The sequence below is a fragment of the Hyla sarda genome, chromosome 1, assembly GCF_029499605.1.
Source record: "Hyla sarda isolate aHylSar1 chromosome 1, aHylSar1.hap1, whole genome shotgun sequence".
NCBI lineage: Eukaryota > Metazoa > Chordata > Amphibia > Anura > Hylidae > Hyla > Hyla sarda.
This window is the reverse complement of record NC_079189.1, coordinates 518,651,358-518,672,424: the sequence shown is the minus strand read 5'-3', so window position 1 is coordinate 518,672,424 and position 21,067 is coordinate 518,651,358. Positions and strand designations below refer to the sequence as shown.

Genomic DNA, 21,067 nt, shown 5'->3' with positions numbered 1-21,067 from the left:
ATGATAAAATTATATCAGCTGTTTTTTCCTAGTGTCTGGAGTGGGACCTGGAATGTTAAACCTGTTAGACTACAATTAACATAAAGATTTTTTTCAATTAGGACAAAATCAAAGGCTTCCATGTCAAGATATTTTAGTTACCATCTTGTACTGGTGTCCTTTAGGGTAAGTTCCCACGTAGCACATCTGCAGCATATTTGATGCTCCGGATGGGCTACTAACCACCCCCATAGAGGCAGCCTCCTACTTTTCGAGTGTGTCCTGATTTGTCTGCTCATAGTAGCAATACGCACTGAGCTGCGAGTCACATGTGCGCTGCAGTGTACTCAGGCATCGCGGCAGCGCTCTCTGCTAGGCTGAGCGGCCACGATGTCTGTGAGTACTCTACTCATGTGCACATGACTCGCAGCTAAGTCTGTCTATCTCAAGTGTCTCCAGTTTTCTAAATGCTCATATGCATTGTTAGAAATACACATACTTGCCGAGAATATTCTGGAGAGACTTCTTTGTTACTACATTTAACACTTATGCGCATGCAACTTTGACAGACTTGCAGCAGTTTTGCTGTTTTGCCAGTGTAAAATGCCATAAATCTGGCAAGCGGGGGGTGGGCACATTCCTTCACCCATAACCACATCCCTTTAAGATAGGCCACATCCATTGTGTGTGTGCTGGCCAAAAAGGAAAATAATCACAGAACAATTATTGTGCAATTTTTCACAGTTTTCACCACAGTCAGTAACAACCCCCCTTTGTTTTTTCTTGAACATTTAAAAATTCCAATAAATATTGCCTTTATTGAAAATACTGGTGTTTCTTTTACTACCTCAAAAGGTGACCCTTGATTTATTGACACCAAAGTCAGTAAGGGGCTTCAAGGTTTTCTGCTAAAAGTGCTGTGAAATGCCTGTGTTTAGTCTTTCCTATTAGCAATACAGTATATTAGTACTGTGCGTTAAAGGGTTAAAATTCTTTTCAATTCTGTTTTTAACTACACACAGTGCATCACTTTAAATGATAGAGATAATAATAATGATATTAATACTGACTTAATATGTTTCTAATATAAAGGTTTAAAAGCATAAAAAATTATAAAACTAGAAAGTTATTAAACGTTTAATATTTTTGTTTGTGCCTGTGTTAAAAAATGTTTGTATTTATAATTTTTTTTATATTGCACTATGCTATAATGTACAGTAAGGAAATATGGTATATGAATTGTATTATATTTGGTACTTTTTCGACCCGCTTTTTTAATCTCCCATTTGAAAAAGTTTCTTCATTTTACACGTATGACCCGGCTGAGAACCCAGATGACATTTAACCTTCAGCAATGAAAAGACCTTGGCATCAAGGCATAACAAACATTTTAGACATGGGAATTATGTGTAAGTCACTCTAGCACAATGTCATGCCCTTGATGCTGATAAAGTACATACAATATTGTTTGATTGTCTTATATAGCAATGACAACAACATGAAAGAAAATAAATCATCATCCACACAATATCTGTCATCTTCTATGGGATCACCAAAAAGCACTTAAAGGGGTACTCGGCTGCTCAGCATTTGGAACAAACTGCTCCAAACGCTGGAGCTTGCAGCGCCGGGAGCTTGTTACATCAAAGCCCCCTCAAGACATCACACCCCGCCCCCTCAATGCAAGTCTATCGGAGGGGCGTGACGGCTGTCACGCCCCTCCCATAGACTTGCATTGAGGGGGCGGGTATGACGTCATGAGGGGGTGGGGTTATGACATCACAAGCTCCCGGCGCCAGCTCCAGCGTTCGGAACAGTTGGTTCCAAATGCTGAGCAGCGGACAACCCCTTTAATGCCTTAAAAAAAATTATCTTGTTACACGCTGATTCCTGATTTTGTTTTCTTGTGATGATGAATTTGGACCGAGTTAGCCCTCTACACCCTTAGATTGATTGTTAGGATGGATCCAATTATCATCTTCCTAATCTACTTAGTTCATCCTGAAATAAAACTTTTCGATTGTCTTTTTTAAGTGTTGACTTCTCATAAAGGGATGTCATATTACTAGCATATGCTGTCACTTTATGATCAGTTGAAATCTGAACTGTGAACCCACCGATCCTGATAATAAAGGGGAAAGGGTACTGATGTAGTGCTGCATTCCCTTCACCATTTTTCTCCTGAACAAAAGCCCATGGCTACCTTGCTGTGCATAGAACTGTAGCATAGCCCTATTCAATTTAAGAGGACCGGCTGGGGAGAGAGATGAGAATGCAGTGCCTCCACTTCTGCGTTTTCCCCTGCACAGCAGCTCTCCTGGGCACTCAGTTGAGCAGTGAAAAATTTAGAAGTAGTGCTAAACCTCTCCTTTATTCTTACTATTAGTTGGGGTTCCAGATGTGAGACATCACCTGATCATGAAGTGATGGCATATCCTAGCGATGGGAAACCCTTCTAAAAAAACTTTCAGATGCATTTCACATGTCCAATCATTGACAGGCATATTTACAACCTGACGGATCAAGTGAATTGGACATTTGCAAGCACTAATTCTTATTGATATTAGTCTGACTAGATAATAATTGCACAAATGTCTCTATGAAAAAAGGCTAACCTAGAACAACATCATGCATGTATTACACTATAACTTTAAACCCCTAGTAAAAAAAAAGCAAAAAAGCAAAATATAATTGTGCAAATATGTATGAGACCTATAATAAATATATATATATATATATATATATATATATATATATATGTATATATATATATATACATACATATTAAAAAAATAATAATTATAATAATAATAATAATAATAATATATATATATATATATATATATATATATATATATATATAGACAAATTCAAAACCAATGCAGCACTCCATTTAGATGAAAAAATTACAAATCATTCTAATCCATCAAAAATAGTTTTACAGCGACATTTCGATCCTCTGCATGATCTTTTTCAAGCTTTCAGGCTTGAAAAAAGATCCTGGAGAGGATCGAAGCGGCGCTTGTAACACTATTTTTGATGGATCAAAAAGTTTTGTCATTTTGTTATCTAAATGGAGTGCTGCATTGGTTCTGATTATCTACTACAGTATGTAAGTGGACCTTATCCTAACAATTGCCTGCACCTGCTCTGAACTGTGATTTTATATATATATATATATATATATATATATATATATATATATATATTATTTTATTTTTTTATATATATTATAGGTCTTATGTAGATAGCATGTGTTTGTGACAGGTGGCTTTTTTGGTCCCTCTAGCTCAAACCACACAGTCAACAGTTGCTTTGTATTAAATGTACCCTGAGTAGATAAGATTACAAATAGTAACAAATAAATTACCTTAAGTTTTTAAATAAAGTAGTAAGTACAAATATAGTCAACAATTTCTTAAATAACAGTATGTATAGAGAAGAAATATGTATGAGGACAACTCTTTGTGTGCACAGAGCTTATGGAGATAGTATCCACTAAAAGACTGCTAGGAGACAATATCACCACAATTCAGCATTTTATACAAAATCATTTTCATCTTTTGGGTTCTCTATGAATCCAGCAGAAAAACAAAACAAAAACTTTAGTATGAGAACATAAAGAACATAAAGACAGAGATACATTAGGGTCACATGGACAACTACAAGCACTGTACTAGAGCTCCATACAGCTGGTATGTTATATGGAGCCATATTACGCCTATGTGCACAAGCCTTAAAGGGGTACTCCGGTGGAAATCTTTTTTTAAATCAAATGGTGCCATAAAGTTAAACAGATTTGTAAATTACTTCTATTAAAAAATCTTTACCCTTCCAGTACTTTTTAGCAGCTGGATGCTACAGAGGAAATTCTTTTATTTTTGAATTTCTTTTTTGTGTTGTCCACAGTGCTCTCTGCTGACACCTCTGTCCGTGTCAGGAACTGTCCAGAGCAGCATAGGTTGGCAATGGGGATTTTCTTCTGCTCTGGACAGTTCCTGATACGGGCATCAGGTGTCAGCAGAGAGGACTGTGGACAAGACAAAAAAGAAATTCAAAAAGAAAAGAATTTCCTCTGTAGCATAAAGCTGTTAAAAAGTACTGGAAGGGTAAAGATTTTTTAATAGAAGTCATTTACAAATCTGTTTAACTTTCTGGCACCAGTTGATTTAAAAAAAAAAAATGTTTTCCATCGGAGTACCCCTTCAAGGTTGAGTTCATACATCTCTTCAGTGAATAAATATAATATTGTCCAAAGAGGAAAATAAAAATAACAATTAAAAAAATAATAATAATAATAGTACTAATAATATTAATAATAAAATAATAATAATGATAACAACAACAATATTATGGTGCTAAAGTATATACATTACAGATCAATCAAAATGTTCCAATTCCAATTGTACAATTAACTAAGTCATACCTTTTACTCAAGTTTGGCCCCTCCTCAAAAAATTATATAATCCCAAAATATATTACTAGAAATTTTTTTTAGTAAGTTAAATACTCACATTATTGAGCAGATGTTTAGATAAAGAAGAAGAAGCTGAGTTTATGAGCTATATCTGAGCTAAGTTTTTCATTTTGCACAATTTAGTATTACAATGTAGTATAAGTGTGATGATTGTATAGAACAGTAGACAACCCCACTTTAGTTACAACTCATGAAGCCACAAATAAATAAATTCTATTTTGCTACTTTTATAATTAAAATCGAGGATAGCCTAAATCTGAAGACATTATTAACTCTTAGTAAGTACATTTTTATAGGTTCTATATCAATTGGAAACACCATGCATCCTTAGTATCGAATCTAAATGTTATCCAACCGATTTAAGTAGATTTCTGCTTACTGCGGCATCTTATGAACTGTTTTTGTGGATGGAGCTTTCAAAGTTGTTTGTTTTCTTTGTTAATTGAGAAGTAATGTATTTTATTAAATCCAGAATGGAAAAATCAGGCTAAAAAGTTGAAAAAGAAATCCTTTCTGGAACAGTCCAATAGTTATTTGTGGTTAGCAATTTTTCATGTTCATATAAAAAACAATTAATCTCTATGTTAAAAGGGAATAAAAGGAAAAGAGATATATCACACAGAAACTAATGTAACCAGCTCAGTGCAGTTATGTACAAAAACATATCTCTTCTAGCTTTCAAGAGATACATTAATCCCCACAGAGATAAATGAAGCAGAGCTGAGTTTGTCAATTTGCACAAAAGAGTTTGCAAAAATTTGTTCAGTGACAAATTCAGCTCCGATACATAAATATAACACTACAGGCAGGCAATTTAAGAATGAGCACCATGACCAGGTCACTTTTAGAGTCATTTTTTTGTTTAGTTTTCTTATCAAAATGGAAAAACTCACCAGTGCCCTGCTTCTCCAGGAAGGTGTGCCCTACAGCACCTGCTGAGGGTTTTGTTGACCAAACTCTGACAGGTAAAAAAAATTCCTGTATAATAAAGCCAGACCAGCTGGCTTTGAAGAGAAACCCCCAGTATGGGTTCTGTTGCCTCACTCTGTATCTTACATGAGGACAGTAGCTTTTTCCCCTCTAGCTGTTGACCTGTAAGAAGCGAGATTCCCTTGCACAAGTGTCTGGCAGGCCCACCAGCACCTGCTCCTGTCAGTCTGGGATAAATATAGCTGTTAAAGGTATCACTGACAACCAGACCTTTGTCAGCGCTGGCATAAGAACGCAGGATTACTGCCTTTCCAACATATGCGACAAACATGGAAAATCAGGATCTAAGTTTTACTATCTATCTATCTATCTATCTATCTACCTACCTACCTACCTATAGTTTTTACAACCTGTACACATCTGATCATTAGCCAGTTGGTCTACACAATTTAAGTTATAAAAAGTGACAAACTCTGTTCTGCTGTACTTAAAAAAAAAACACTTCTACACCTGTATAAGCCTGTGCCCCCAACCATGGTGCCTACAGCTGTTTTAAGACTACAACTTCCAGCATGCCCGGAGAGCCAAAGACTGTCCAGGCATGCTGGGAGTTGTAAATTTGTGACAACTGGAGGAAGTTCGGTTGGGAAGCAGTGATCACAACACTTGTAATTCTATCTATGTGCTTGCGTATCTCAGATAGGGACAGATTGAGATCCATTGGTATAAACACATAACTAATAGCAATGCAGCCTGTTTACATGTGACCACTTTCTATCACTGTCACCAGGTGCCTAAGCTACGTACGGTAAAACTACTGGAGCAATAGGGATACAACCCCCTCAACCCCACCTACACACCTACACACACACACACACACACACACACACACACACATACACACACACATCATACATACGCAGTAGTGACACAACTTCCTATTATAAATCTGAAGGTAATATACAAAATCATCAGTAGAAATTGTCTATCAATAACTATGAGAGCAAAGGAATTTGTCTGCACACTAGACATCTTCAGACTGAATAATGAGAAAAGAGAGAAGATATTATCACTATTATCACAGGCGGAGACCTCCACTGACTTCTCAGGTAAAGATCCTGCTGCCTCCTATCTAGTGCTTTTCCTGTTGGCTGCACTCTGATGTTTTCTGTGTAGCAAACATTATAGAAGCATTGATTTCAATAGAAGCATGTCAGTTCTGCCTGGAGAATGAGGCTGAGGGGCAAGCTTCTTCTTTAGGGTGGTTTCACACAGCACGTTAAAGGGGTACTCCGGTGGAAAACAATTTTTTTTTTCATTCAGCTGGTGTCCGAAAATTTAACAGATTTGTAAATTACTTCTTTTTAAAAATCTTAATTTTTTCCAGTACTTATCAGCTGCAGTATGCTCCACAGGAAGTTCTTTTCTTTTTGATTTTTTTTCTGTCTGACCACAGTAATCTCTGCTGACACCTCTGTCCGTGTCAGGAACTGTCCATAGCACGAGAATATCCCCATATCCCCATAGAAAAACTCTTCTTCTCTGGACAGTCCCTCAGACAGAAAGTAAATTCAAAAAGAAAAAAACTTTTTCATATTCGTATACAGCAGCTGATAAGTGCTGGAAGGACTAAGATTTTTTAATTGAAGTAATATATAAATCTGTTTAACTTTCGGGCACCAGTTGATTAAAAAAAAATGTTTTCCATGGGAGTACCCCTTTAAGAAAAACTCCACAGCAGTTTTTTGGGCCCAAGTCAGAATAGGACGGAGCAAGGAAGGATAGGGGATAACATGTCTGATCATGGAGGTCCGGCTGCTGGGGACTCCTGCGATCTCTGCCACAGCACCTCAGTCATCCTGCGCACTCCGCTCTGTGCCGGATGAATGGCGAACAGTCAAAGTTAAACGCACTCAGATGCTCCAGACAGAAGTTTTCCATCCAGAGCTTCTCAAGGGGGAACCCGGCCAAACTGGTTTTAGTGGTGTATGGTCTTCATGTCTGCTATCAAATAAATGTTAATTTTATAGCACAAGCTTCCCTGGATCACTCTACAGTCTTCTTGCGATGTGTGAAACTACCCTAAAAGTTTTCATTCCTAAATCTGACTGGGAACTCATATCTGTTCTATGTTCATTGCTCCAGGACTAGATACAAATATCTCAACTGATACTAGAGTTAACCCTTTTGTTAGGTAGTATTTGAAGTAAATGAAAAGAATGCAAGACATCTCAGAAAGGAGTTATTAATCATGTTGCCAAAATAAGAAGTGGTCTAGTGTTGAGAGGTTGAGTGTTGAGAGGTTGTTGTGTACGTAGAAGTACCGCGAGCCCTTCAGGAATTGAATAAATACGTAAATAAGTAGAGAAAAAGCTTCTCGAAAGAGATCTGGAACCTGCTCCTCCAATCCTGCAGGTCTTGTGGTGTTCATCGGTATTGAATTAAGAGCATCGATAATTAATGTTCCCCTTCCATAAAATATTGTAAAGATGAAGTGGAAGACCCCTTTTGGTAGAAAGAGACAGAGGAGGGTGCTTAGCAACAATATGATTATAAGGGATAAAATGAATTGTGAATGTGCCCATAACCACATTAACATGGCGTAATTGGGGACAAATAGAATTACATTTACTTAGTTGATTGTGTGACATTTCTAAATAAATTGACCAGAATTGCTTTCTTCTACTTATTACAAAGTCTCTGAAGGGGTTGCATAAACTAATCTGGGTCACGGACCCTTTGTAAAATAAACAAAGTTCCTATTTATTTACTTGCTATGTATAAACAGCTACTCACCGTGCCTTGTTTCTCAGCAGGGGGACCACTTTCAGATAAAAACACAGTCCTGATTGGCATCATCTAGTATCCAAGGAAACAACATAAGTACCTCTCTTACTGTGAGCCTTTCTTATACGAGATTTTGAAGCAGAGTATTGAATAAGTAAGTGTTATTATTTAATAATTATACAGGAATTTCTTTTCACAGGACTGCAGTGTGGGAACAGGTTCTGTATTGTTCGAATCATCATAACAAAACCCTTATGTTTTCATCATACTTCATAAAATTATGTGTTTGTTCTCAAGCAATCCATCAGTTCACTTTCTGAAACATAACACAACCACCCAAAGTCTTGATGAACAGGGCAACACGTAGGGAAAATATACCAGGAGAACCATGTATTTAGTTTTATACAACACAGAAAAGTATTGTGCAGTTAACTCTTAAGGTGGAAGGAACCTGGACAGAAAGTACTTTTCCCCGGAGTTAGGTGAAGTTTAGTATACCAGGATAGCAGACAAGTGTAGGCTTAGCCAATAATATCAGTGCTAAAGGTTTGACTCTGGTGCTGATAGGGTTAAACTTAAGTGATCCTTCTAGAAATCTATTTTAAGATGTATGGATCTTTTTAAGTAATCACTTACCTGAAAACATATATTAGGTCTTGTAAAACATTTAACACATCAGGGACACTTCCTAAGCCTCTCCTGCTAGAACTAAAAAGCTATGATGTGCTTCTGATCACCAAAGAACTTCAAGAAATTCAAAGGCATATGCTAAGCTCATTAATTGTAGCTGGCCATAGCCACAATCCCATTGTATATATTGATAAGATATATGTTTAGGCCACAAACATCAGGAATGCAAGGAAAGCACTTAAGTCAGCGACATAAACAGAGGCAGTATCAGGGGCGGACTGACACCACTCAGGGCCCCCGACCAAATAAAGCAAGGGCCCCCCAGCAAGACATAACCCCTGGCCCCACCTCTGCACCACCCACATTCCCGCCCAGTATGTACATGAATATTTGCCATAGAATAGGGGGTGCAGTGCGCTTGAGGCTATGGTGTACTTTGAGGGATAGCAGTGCCAATCACCTTAACTACACCAAATGCTTAAAAACACTGAACTATCCTCCTCCTTTTTGTGCAAACTTCGGAACTCTGTCTGTAATACCCAGTCCAACTGGGCTCCAGCCTTCACTCACCTTAAAGCGTTAATCCGGTGGAAAACATTTTTTTTTAAATCAACTGGTGCCAGAAAGTTAAACAGATTTGTTAATTACTTCTATTAAAAAAATCTTAATCCTTCCAGTACTTATAAGCGGCTGCATACTACAGAGGAAATTCTTTTCTTTTTGGATTTCTTTTTTGTCACGACCACAGTGCCCTCTGCTGACTTTTTAGGAAACGTCCAGAGCAACATATGTTTGCTATGGGGAATTTATCCTGCTTTTGGACAGTTCCTGACATAGACAGAGGTGTCAGCAGAGAGCACCGTGGCTGTGAGAGAAGAGAAATCCAAAAATAAAAGAATTTCCTCTGTGGTATACAGCCGCTAATAAGTACTGGAAGGATTAAGATTTTTTAATAGAAGTAATTTACAAATCTGTTTAACTTTCTAGCATCAGTTGATCTAAAAAAAAGAAAGAAAAAAAAGTTTACCACCAAAGTACCTGCCTTTCACCGCTCACTACATGATGGCACAGTCAGATATATAACTCATGTCTCTGACTCTGCCATCATATAGTGAGCGTTGAAAGGCAGGAAAAAATAGCAAGTGGTCCATTTATAAGCCACACACTTTACCTTTTTTGCCTCCTGTTTGGGTGAGGCTGAGGCGTCTTAGATTTATGAAAGAAATAGCACAGCAGCACAGAGTATTTCTGGAGGGATCTTTAGTGAGATAGACTGTCTGCTTCACTACAGTTCCTACCAGAAATACTCTGTGCTGCTGAGAAGCCTACTCCATCTTCCACGTGCCTTTCAACGCTGCCTACATGATGGTATAGTCAGAGATATAAGTTATATTTCCCATATAAGGCTGGGTTCACACTACAATTTTCTATACAGTTTTTGGATACGTAAAAAAAAAAAAAAAAAACCCGTATGCAAACATACAGAAAACCTTGGCCATAGACTTTCCATTCAAAAACGTATGCACCATAATGTATACGGTTGTCTTCGTTTTTCACACCACACGGTTTTTAACTTTTTTTTTTCTGCACAGACAACCGTGGCCTACCACGTATTTTGTCCAGGTGAAAAACCGTATTGACCCGTATACTTTTTTTTTTAACATCGGAGTCAATGGGAACCGTACAGACCTGTATGTGCGTACGGTTCCATCCAGATTTTACCATACGGTTTTTGACTTTGCACAGTTTTTTTTCTTGGAATTTCAACCAAGGGAAACTTTATTCATAATGGAGTGAAAAGTTCAAAACATATACTTTTTTTTCTTAAAAAACGGATGCAACCGGACATCATTTTTCAAACCGTATACGGTTTTCAACCGTATACAGATAAAACTTTGTACACATGTTTTGATACAGTTTAGTCAGGTTTTGAGGAATCAGTTTTTTATCAAAAACCTGATAAAAAAAACTGTATAGAAAATCGTAGTGTGAACCCAGCCTAACACATATCAGACTGTGCCATCATGTAGTGAACGGTTAAAGGCAGGTAGAAGATACATACAACTATACAATTCATAAGCCACCCACCTGGCCAGGCTAGTCTGCTTTGGGTCCATGCAGCTGTTGACTGAGAAGGCCGGCAGAGATATCAGGGCACTTCTTCGGGAGGGCTCTGTACACTGAAGACAAGCGGGGCTCTGTACACTGAGGACAAGCAGGGTTCTGTACCTGACGACAAGCAGGGCTCTGTGCACTGAGGACGCACTGAGGACAAGCGGGGCTCTGTACACTGAGGACAAGCAGGGCTCTGTACTATGAGGACAAGCAGGGTTCTGTACCTGACGACAAGCAGGGCTCTGTGCACTGAGGTCGCACTGAGGACAAGCGGGGCTCTGTACACTGAGGACGAGCAGGGCTTTGTACACTGAGGACAAGCGGGGCTCCGTACACTGAGGACAAGCAGAGCTCTGTACACTGAGGACAAGCAGAGCTCTGTACACTGAGGACAAGCAGGGCTCTGTGCACTGAGGACAAGCAGGGTTCTGTACCTGAGGACAAGCAGGGCTCTGTGCACTGAGGACAAGCAGGGCCCTGTACATTGAGGAAAGCCGGCAGTGACTGCAGAGAGAGCAGGGCAAGAGAGAGAGAGAGCAGGGCGGTGGGCGTACTGATCGGTGGCACAGTAAACTCCGGCGTGGTGCTGCTGCACTTAGACGTGAGGTCCCGTCACCGTGGGGCGTGATCAAAATGCCTCTCCTAGGCAGCCACTGCGGTTCTCTTACAGGACTGCCGTGGCTGTGTGGGAGATACAAAACAGCAACCAGCAGCCAGTGACACCATTCTCGGTTTCCTTGTATTCCGGGCCCAGGTGTCGCGGGCAATTTAAATTTTTTTTTTATTTAATGTGACAGGCAGCGGACAGCGGACCCTTTTCCTGGCTGGGCCTTCGGACGATGGCCGAATGGACCAGCTGGTCAGTCCACTCCTGGGCAGAATGGAGGATTGGAGAGACATCGCTTGGGTATAATGTAATTTGTTACTTTAGCAAACTGTAATTTAATTAACGTTTACCTGTTGTTTCAAAAGATTTTTAAATACTTGCCTGGTTTTGTTAGATTAACTTAAATTTTTTTGTGCTGTCACTACTATTTTGAGCTCATGAGAGCCCCCTCCATGGTGCACAGCTATTTTTCATTCTCTCCATTTCATGTCAGTAGTACACACAGTCACTTCCTCCATTAGTTGCCTAGACAGCACAGTCCTTACTGCTATGCCATGACATAGAGTTGGTAAGAGTGCCCTAAGGCTGAGGGATGATTTTAAAGCGCAACTGTCATGAGGTTTGGGGCATACAACCTAACCAAAGTCTGTGTATGGTGTATAGAATTTGTCTCCAGCCTTACTTTTACCTTGGTTATTCCAGCTTTTACTATCCCAAAAATGCTTTTATTTGCAGCCACTGATGGTTGGATCGGCGTGGCCAGGGGTTTGTTATACCCTGCAGCCGTTACGCCTATCCCCCCTGTACACCAGCGCTGGGACCCCTGTGTGAGTGACACACAGGTCCCAGCACATGCGCCCCTTATCTTTTTTATGTAAACCTGAAAAAGAAAATATTTGTAACAACGCTATTGAATTGTTGTCTGAATACAAACACATTTTCTATAATTTATCACTTTGTTGTTATTTTTTTCTCACTTCAGACACAAGATACCATGCTATAAGTGTTAATATCCATGACTATAAATGTTTCCCTAATGTAAAGATATTTTATTGCATACTTCTTTTTTTGTTTTCTCTTTTTTTTAAAACTTTTTTATAGTTTGTAAAGCAAGGGACAACATGCTGAAATGTATCTTTTTGGCAGAAATAGTGATTGTCATCAGTGTGGGTGCTGGCAAGTGACAGAATATTTCTAATGTGCCCTTAGTGGATATTAATAGTACAGCATTGTCATTCCAAGCAATCCATGGGGGTGATTCATCAACTAAATGTAACATATGTAATTCTCACCATAGCTCGTACTGGCTTTAGTTTCTACGTTCCTCTCAACACACCTTGAAAAACTCTGTTTAAGAATGGTTACATACACAGTGTCATTTTGAGGCAAAAATAACAAAAATCTTTAAATTATGATACAGTTTTTGGAACCAAAACTGGGAGTGGGTTAAAATGGAAAACATCTATCTATCTATCTATCTATCTCTCTCTATCTATCTCATATATATTATCTATCTATCTATCTATCTATCTCATATATATTATCTATCTATCTATCTATCTATCTCTATCTATCACTCTCATATATATTATCTATCTCTCTCATATATATTATCTATCTATCTCATATATATTATCTATCTATCTATCTATCTATCTATCTCATATCTATTATCTATCTATATATCTATCTCATCTCTCTCTCTATCTCTCTCTCTCTCTCTCTCTCTCTCTATCTATATCTATACACACATATAGAGGGAGACCTGTCAATGAAATGACTGGGCTCTTTATTTAGCTTATGCTTTGTATTGATGTGGTAGCTTTCATTACCGTATATACTCGAGTATAAGCCGAGTTTTTCAGCAAGATTTTTCGTGCTGAAAACACCCCCTCGGCTTATACTCGAGTGAACTCGAGGTCTTCAACCTGCGGACCTCCAGAGGTTTCAAAACTACAACTCCCTGCAAGCCCGGGCAGCCTTCGACATCATCCAGCCTCCTCTCACCCCCTTTAGTTCTGTACTCACCTCCGCTTGGCGCTGGTCCGGTGCTGCAGGACTGTCCGGTGAGGAGGTCATCAAGTGGGATAGTGGTTCCGGGCTGCTATCTTCACTGGGGAGGCCTCTTCTAAGCGCTTCGGGCCCGGCCCCAGAATAGTCACGTTGCCTTGACGACGACGCAGAGGTACGTTCATTACCAACGTCCTTCTGCGTCATCGTCAAGGCAACGCCTCTATTCTGGGCCCGAAGCGCGGAGAAGAGGCCCCCTGGTGAAGATAGCAGCCCGGAACCACTATCCCACCGGACGACCTCCTCACCGGACAGTACTGCAGCACCGGACCAGCGCCGAGCGGAGGCGAGTACTGTACAGAACTAAAGGGGGTGAGAGGGGGCTGGATGATGTCGAAGGCCGCAGTGGTCTTCAACCTGCGGACCTCCAGAGGTTTCAAAACTACAACTCCCAGCATGCCCGGACAGCCGATGGCTGCCCGGGCTTGCTGGGAGTTGTAGTTTTGAAACCTCTGGAGGTCCGCAGGTTGAAGACCACTGAGGGCGGATAGTTCACAAGAGGATGATGACAAGAGGATGATGACAAGGGGATGATGAAGGGGGGGTGTGGGATGATGACAAGGGGATGATGAAGGGGGTGTGTGGGATGATGACAAGGGGGTGATGAAGGGGGGGTGTGGGATGATGACAAGGGGAGGATGAAGGGGGGTGGGGATGATGACAAGGGGATGATGAAGGGGGGTGGGGATGATGACAAGGGGATGATGAAGGGGGGTGGGGATGATGACAAGGGGATGATGACAAGGGCATGATGAAGGGGGGGGGGGTGTGGGATGATGACAAGGGGATGATGAAGGGGGGGTGTGGGATGATGACAAGGGGATGATGACAAGGGGATGATGACAGGGTGATGATGATGAGAGTCTGGATGATGACAGGGGGGGATGATGTATTTCCCACCCTAGGCTTATACTCGAGTCAATAACTTTTCCTGGGATTTTGGGGTGAAATTAGGGGCCTCGGCTTATAGTCGGGTCGGCTTATACTCGAGTATATACAGTAAATTTTGTTGCATTTCTATAAGTGAATATAATGATAAATAAATCAATGAATTGACCAGTAAATAAACTAACATGACAGCCAGGGGCGTAGCTGGAAACCACAGGGCCTGGTGCAAAATATTGCCCTGGGCCCCCCTACCCCTCTGCACCAGGGTGGAACTGGGACCAAAAATAGACCTGAGCATTTTAGGATAAGTAGCCTGACTGCTTGGACCCCCATCGAGCTCCATAGGTGAAAACTAAAAAAAAAAGTTACAGGGTCAGAACATGGCATTGAACAAACAATTTTTTTTTTCAAGTTTTCTATTTATTTATTTTTTTTACTATAAAATGAAACAAATTATCCAAGTTTGGTATCATTGGATCGTACTGACCCATAGAATAAAGATAGCATGTCAGATTTACCATTTTGTGAACTCTGAAAAAATTGTGGCCACACAAATTAAAAATAAAAAAAGTTATGGGTCTTAGGCTACTTTCACACTGCCGTTTACATCCATCCCATCCAGGGTCCGTTCGGTACCTTTTTCCTGCACTGAACGGACCCTGAAACTGGATGGACCACAATGCAAACTGTCTGGTTCCGACTGAAATGGGGTTCGTTGGGGATACGGTAGTTTAGCGGAATTTAGTGGAGGAAAAAAAATTGTGCATGCACTATGACGGAGTTGCCGACGGAGCTCTGAATAGCGGAGTTCGGCAGCAGTGTGAAGGTATCCTTAGAATGTGAGAGGCAAAAAAAGTGAGCCAGAAAATAAATTTAAAAGTCATGAAGTAGATAAACACATTATACACACGCACACACATACACACACATCAAACGCTTCTATTATACATACACATCATACATAGATGCATACACATCTGTTTCTCAACCAAGGTGCCTCCAACTGTTGCAAAACTACAACTCCCAGCATGCCCAGACAGGGCATGCTGAGAGTTGTAGTTTTGCAACAACTTGAGGCCCCTTAGTTGATAAATTCTGGGCTAAGTAAACACCTCACCCCTCCCCCACTCACCATCACCAAACCCCCCCCCCCCGAACCAACCCCATCCTCCCCCCACATCCCCTTCCCCTTGCTGTCTACTCACCCTACAGAAGATCAGCAGCAGAATTCAGGATATAGCGGGGTCAGAGGCAGTGGACCTCTCGATCCTAGATGCCTGAGCCAGGCCAGGATGGAGCGCGAGGGGGCCAGAGGAAACTTCTTCAGTGCGCTCCAGGTGCCACTGAACTGAATGTAGCCTGGACACAGGCAGGGACAGGCTGCTCGGTGCCTGTCTGTTCCCAACAGCCCCTGGTCTATCTGTCCCTGACTGCCCAGTTTTTTAAGGGCCAGGCCTAGAAAAATTGTGCTGGCAGCTCGGCAGGCTCCCTCAGGCCTGGACCCTCAGGCAGTGCAAGTGACGTGAAGCAGCAATGAAGTGAAGCAGCCAATGCGGGGGGCCCTGCAGGCCCCCTGGCTATGGGGCCCGGGCGCAATTGTGACCATTGCGACTTCACTGATGAAAGCTAGATGGGGGACAATAGGCTTAAACAAGATAAATTGGTCCAGTAAGGAGAACATATTGGGTGGCTTAGATGCACTACTATCATAAATGATAGGGTTAGTTCACAACTGTACACATAGTAGCTCAGACACACTAGTATTACAGTGACAGTTTGAGATATCTACTACACATACCACACGTCAGCTAAACTTGTGTCACACAAGATAGTGATCAGTCCTAGAGAAATGTTCATAAAATGGCCAAAGTGGTCCGAATGTTTCTAACTTTTCTGGGTACCAACAGACACACTCTCACAGACACCACTGACAAACACCATACATCTCTTATTCTTCCTTTCTTTCTCTGTTTAGTTATGCTGCTCCACACCCTGGTCTTAAGGACCTGCAGTCCGGTCATGTGACACATCTGTCAGGCCCTTCAGCCTTCTCCTGCACACATCTATGCACGGGGTCATTGTACATGGCAGTTATGTGATGGTGCTTGCAAATCCAATGCAGGTTTTTCTGCAGCAGGAATTCTGCAACCGATTTGCTGTAGACCGATTTCAGTCAATGAGCATAAAAATTATTCACTTGTCGATTTTCAGCTGTGGAAAACCTGCAGTGGATAATGTATGGGTAAAGTCACTCTAATACTGCAATTTACAATAATTCCTAAGGCATAAGTGTGTGCAGGGATATGCAGGACTGCGAGGCTGGTGGCTAAATTGCTTCCCCCTGCAGTCCTAGCAGACTGTCGCCTGAGGCAAGAGCGTCAGCTGGCCTCATAGACTGTGTATGCCTACTTCTGCCAGTATGCCAATGTATACTATGACTGAAGTGTCATTTTTAAATGTGAACACAGCCTTTCCAAGCCTTTCCAAGGGCCTCAGTATCAGAGATGGCAACCCTAGTGGATACTGGTCTCCCTAACAGCCGGGGGAACAGCTCAACTAGTAGTGTGGGGGATGGTAACGCAGATAGGCCAAGACAGTTAGTTGTGGTAGGGGATTCTATAATCAGGAAGACGGATAGAATAATTTGTCGCCAAGACCACCTCAACCGAATGGTTTGCTGTCTCCCTGGTGCCAGGGTTCGGCATGTGGTGGAAAGGGTGGACAAATTACTAGGGGGGGCTGGGGATTACCCAGCTGTCGTGGTCCATGTGGGAACCAACAACAGAATACATGGTAGGTGGAGGTCCTTGAAGAATAATTACAAGGAACTAGGTGCCAAGCTGAAGGGAAGGACCTCTAAGGTTGTGTTCTCTGGAATACTTCCTGTGCCATGCGCATCGCAGGAAAGACAGCGGGAGCTTAGGGAGTTAAATGCATGGCTTAAGTCGTGGTGTGAGGGGGGAAGGGTTTGGGTTTTTAGAGCACTGGGCTGACTTTTCATTGGGGTACAAACTCTATTCTACGGATAATTTGCACCTGAATGGAAGGGGGTCTGCTGTGCTGGGGGAGAGACTCCTGGAAGGGGTGGCTGAGTATTTAAACTAGGTGAGTGGGGGGAGGATAATAAAGCAAAGAAAGCAGACAGTGGGATGGATAGGTTAGAGAGGGGTCAGGACATAATGGTGGGTGGAGAGGAGTCCTGTGGGGGGAGGTTAAGAGCAGTGGATAAGGAGATTCATGCGTTACAAACCAGCTGTAAAAATAAATGTAGCCCGAAAAATTGTAATCCCAATAATTCAAAAAATTCCATTAGCCCCAATAACTCAATAACTACAATAAGCCCCATTAACTCAAAAAACACCGTTAGCCCCAATAACTTAAATAACAACGTTAGACGCAATAATGCAAAAAATCCCATTAGCCCCAATAACTTAAATAATAATGTTAGACCCAATAACTCAAAAAATCCCATTAGCCCCAATAACTTAAATAGTACAATTAGCCCTTATAACTCAAATAATAACATTAACCCCAATATCTCTGAAAATCCCATTAGTGAGACTATATGTGTAAAACTTAATGGAAATGTAAAGTGTATGTTCACAAATGCCAGAAGCCTAGCAAATAAAATGGGGGAGCTTGAGGCCTTGATACTGGAGGAACATATTGATATAGTTGGGGTCACTGAGACATGGCTGGACTCCTCGCATGACTGGGCTGTTAATCTGCAGGGGTTTACATTGTTTCGCAAGGATAGAATGAACAGAAAAGGTGGTGGAGTCTGTCTGTATGTAAGAAGTGGTATGAAAGTCAGTGTGAACGATGCCATAGTGTGTGATGATTCTGAGGATGTGGAATCATTGTGGGTAGAATTACAAAAGGAGGGAAATATTGAAAAAATAATATTTGGTGTAATCTACAGACCCCCTAATATCACTGAAGAGATAGAAGGTCGGCTGTATAAACAAATAGAGAGGGCCGCCCGGGCAGGTACAGTGGTAATAATGGGAGATTTTAACTATCCAGATATAGATTGGGGCCGGGGGTTGGCTAAAACTACAAAGGGGAGAAAATTCCTAAATTTATTGCAGGATAATTTTATGGGCCAGTTTGTGGAGGACCCAACAAGAAGTGATGCCTTGTTGGATCTGATCATTTCCAACAACGCAGAGCTGGTTGGTAATGTAACTGTGAGGGAAAACCTTGGTAATAGCGACCACAATATAGTTACTTTTGACTTAAAATGTAGAAAACAAAGACAGACGGGGAAAGCAAAAACATATAACTTTAAAAAGGCAAACTTCCCTGGTCTGAGGGCTGCACTACAGGACATAGACTGGGGGAAGGTGTTCTCAAATACTGATACAGAAGGTAAATGGGACATCTTTAAATCAACTCTAAATAACTATACAGCTAAATATATACCAAAGGGGAACAAATATAAACGATTAAAACTAAATCCTACATGGCTGACAAATGAGGTTAAAAGAGCAATAAACAACAAAAAAACAGCCTTCAAAAAATACAAATCTGATGGGTCAGCTATAACATTTAAACAGTACAAGGAGCTTAATAAAATCTGTAAAAATGTAATAAAAACAGCAAAAATTCAAAATGAGAGACAGGTGGCCAAAGAAAGCAAAACTAATCCTAAATATTTTTTTAGATATATAAATACAAAAAAACCAAGGACAGAGCATGTAGGACCCCTTAATAATGATAATGGGGAGGTTGTCACGGGCGATCAAGAGAAGGCGGAGCTACTGAATGGGTTCTTTAGTTCTGTATATACTATTGAAGAAGGAGCTGACATTGGCCAGGTCAGTGCTGGTAACACATCATATAATGTATTGAACTGGCTTAATGTAGAGATGGTACAAGGTAAGTTAAGTAAAGTAAATGTAAGCAAATCTCCAGGGGCGGATGGACTACACCCAAGAGTTCTTAGAGAGGTAAGTTCAGTAATATCTGTACCCTTGTTCATGATATTTAGAGATTCTCTGGTGTCTGGTATTGTACCAAGGGACTCGCGCAAGGCTAATGTGGTACCAATCTTCAAGAAGGGCTCTAGGTCTTCGCCAGGCAATTATAGACCGGTAAGTCTAACGTGCATTGTGGGTAAATTGTTTGAAGGACTTATAAGGGATTAAATACAGGAATACATAGGGGATAATAGTATTATAAGTGATAGCCAGCATGGGCTTACTAAGAATAGAAGTTGTCAAACCAATCTAATTTGCTTTTATGAAGAGGTGAGTAGAAGCCTTGACAGAGGAATGGTTGTGGATATAGTGTTTCTGGATTTTGCCAAAGCGTTTGATACTGTCCCTCACAGACGTCTGACAGGTAAGTTAAGGTCCTTGGGCTTGGAAACTTTAGTTTGTAACTGGATTGAACACTGGCTCATGGATCGTACCCAGAGAGTGGTGGTCAATGATTCGTACTCTGATTGGTCCCCGGTTATTAGTGGTGTACCCCAAGGTTCAGTACTGGGCCCGCTGCTGTTTAATTTATTTATCAATGATATAGAGGATGGTATTAACAGCTCTGTTTCTATCTTTGCAGATGACACCAAGCTTTGTAGCACGATACAGTCTATAGAGGATGTGCATAAGTTACAAGATGACTTGGATAGACTAAGTGTCTGGGCATCCACTTGGCAAATGAGGTTCAATGTGGATAAATGTAAATGGGTACTAATAACCTGCATGCGTCGTATGTCTTAGGGTGGATTAAACTGGCAGAGTCACTGGTAGAGAAGGATCTGGGTGTACTTGTAGATCACAGACTACAGAATAGCATGCAATGTCAGGCTGCTGCTTCCAAAGCCGGCAGGATATTGTCATGTATCAAAAGAGGCATGGACTCAAGGGACAGGAACATAATACTCCCCCTTTATAAAGCATTGGTACGGCCTCACCTGGAATATGCTGTTCAGTTTTGGTCGCCTGTTCATAAAATGGACACTGCAGAGTTGGAAAGGGTGCAGAGACGTGCGACTAAACTAATATGGGGCATGGAACATCGTAGCTATGAGGAGCGATTAAAGGAGTTACAATTGTTTAGTCTTGAGAAGAGACGTTTAAGGGGGGATATGATAAACGTATATAAGTATATAAATGGCCCATACAAAAAATATGGAGAAAAACTGTTCCAGGTTAAACCCCCCCAAAGGACGAGGGGGCACTCCCTCCGTCTGGAGAAGAAAAGGTTTAGTCTAAAGGGGCGACACGCCTTCTTTACCGTGAGGACTGTGAATTTATGGAACGGTCTACCTCAGGAACTGGTCATAGCAGGAACAATTAACAGCTTTAAAACAGGGTTAGATACATTCCTGGAACAAAATAACATTAATGCTTATGCAGAATTATAAAACTATATCCCTTTCCCTTATCCCCTTACACCCTTCCCTTCAATTCCCTGGTTGGACTTGATGGACGTATGTCTTTTTTCAACCATACTAACTATGTAACTATGAAATTGATCTGAGGAAATAAACCAGTGATGTGAGGCATTAGGCTACCAAGTCACATAAATAAGGTGTAGTTTGCCCAACAAGAGTTAGTGACTCTACATGGATACGT

At 41.0% G+C, this 21,067-nt stretch overlaps 1 long non-coding RNA gene across 1 annotated transcript in view; it reads right to left on the bottom strand.

Moving 5' to 3' along the window:
• Nucleotides 1-7,649: 7,649 nt before the first annotated feature.
• The window catches only part of LOC130290639 (uncharacterized), a 70,220-nt gene continuing 56,802 nt past the window's right edge, over nt 7,650-21,067 (bottom strand). The window contains exons 2-3 of the long non-coding RNA XR_008847648.1: nt 8,183-8,245; nt 7,650-7,891 (exon numbers count right to left, since the gene is read on the bottom strand). This is a non-coding gene — a long non-coding RNA (uncharacterized LOC130290639). The remainder of the gene's footprint in view (nt 7,892-8,182; nt 8,246-21,067) is intronic.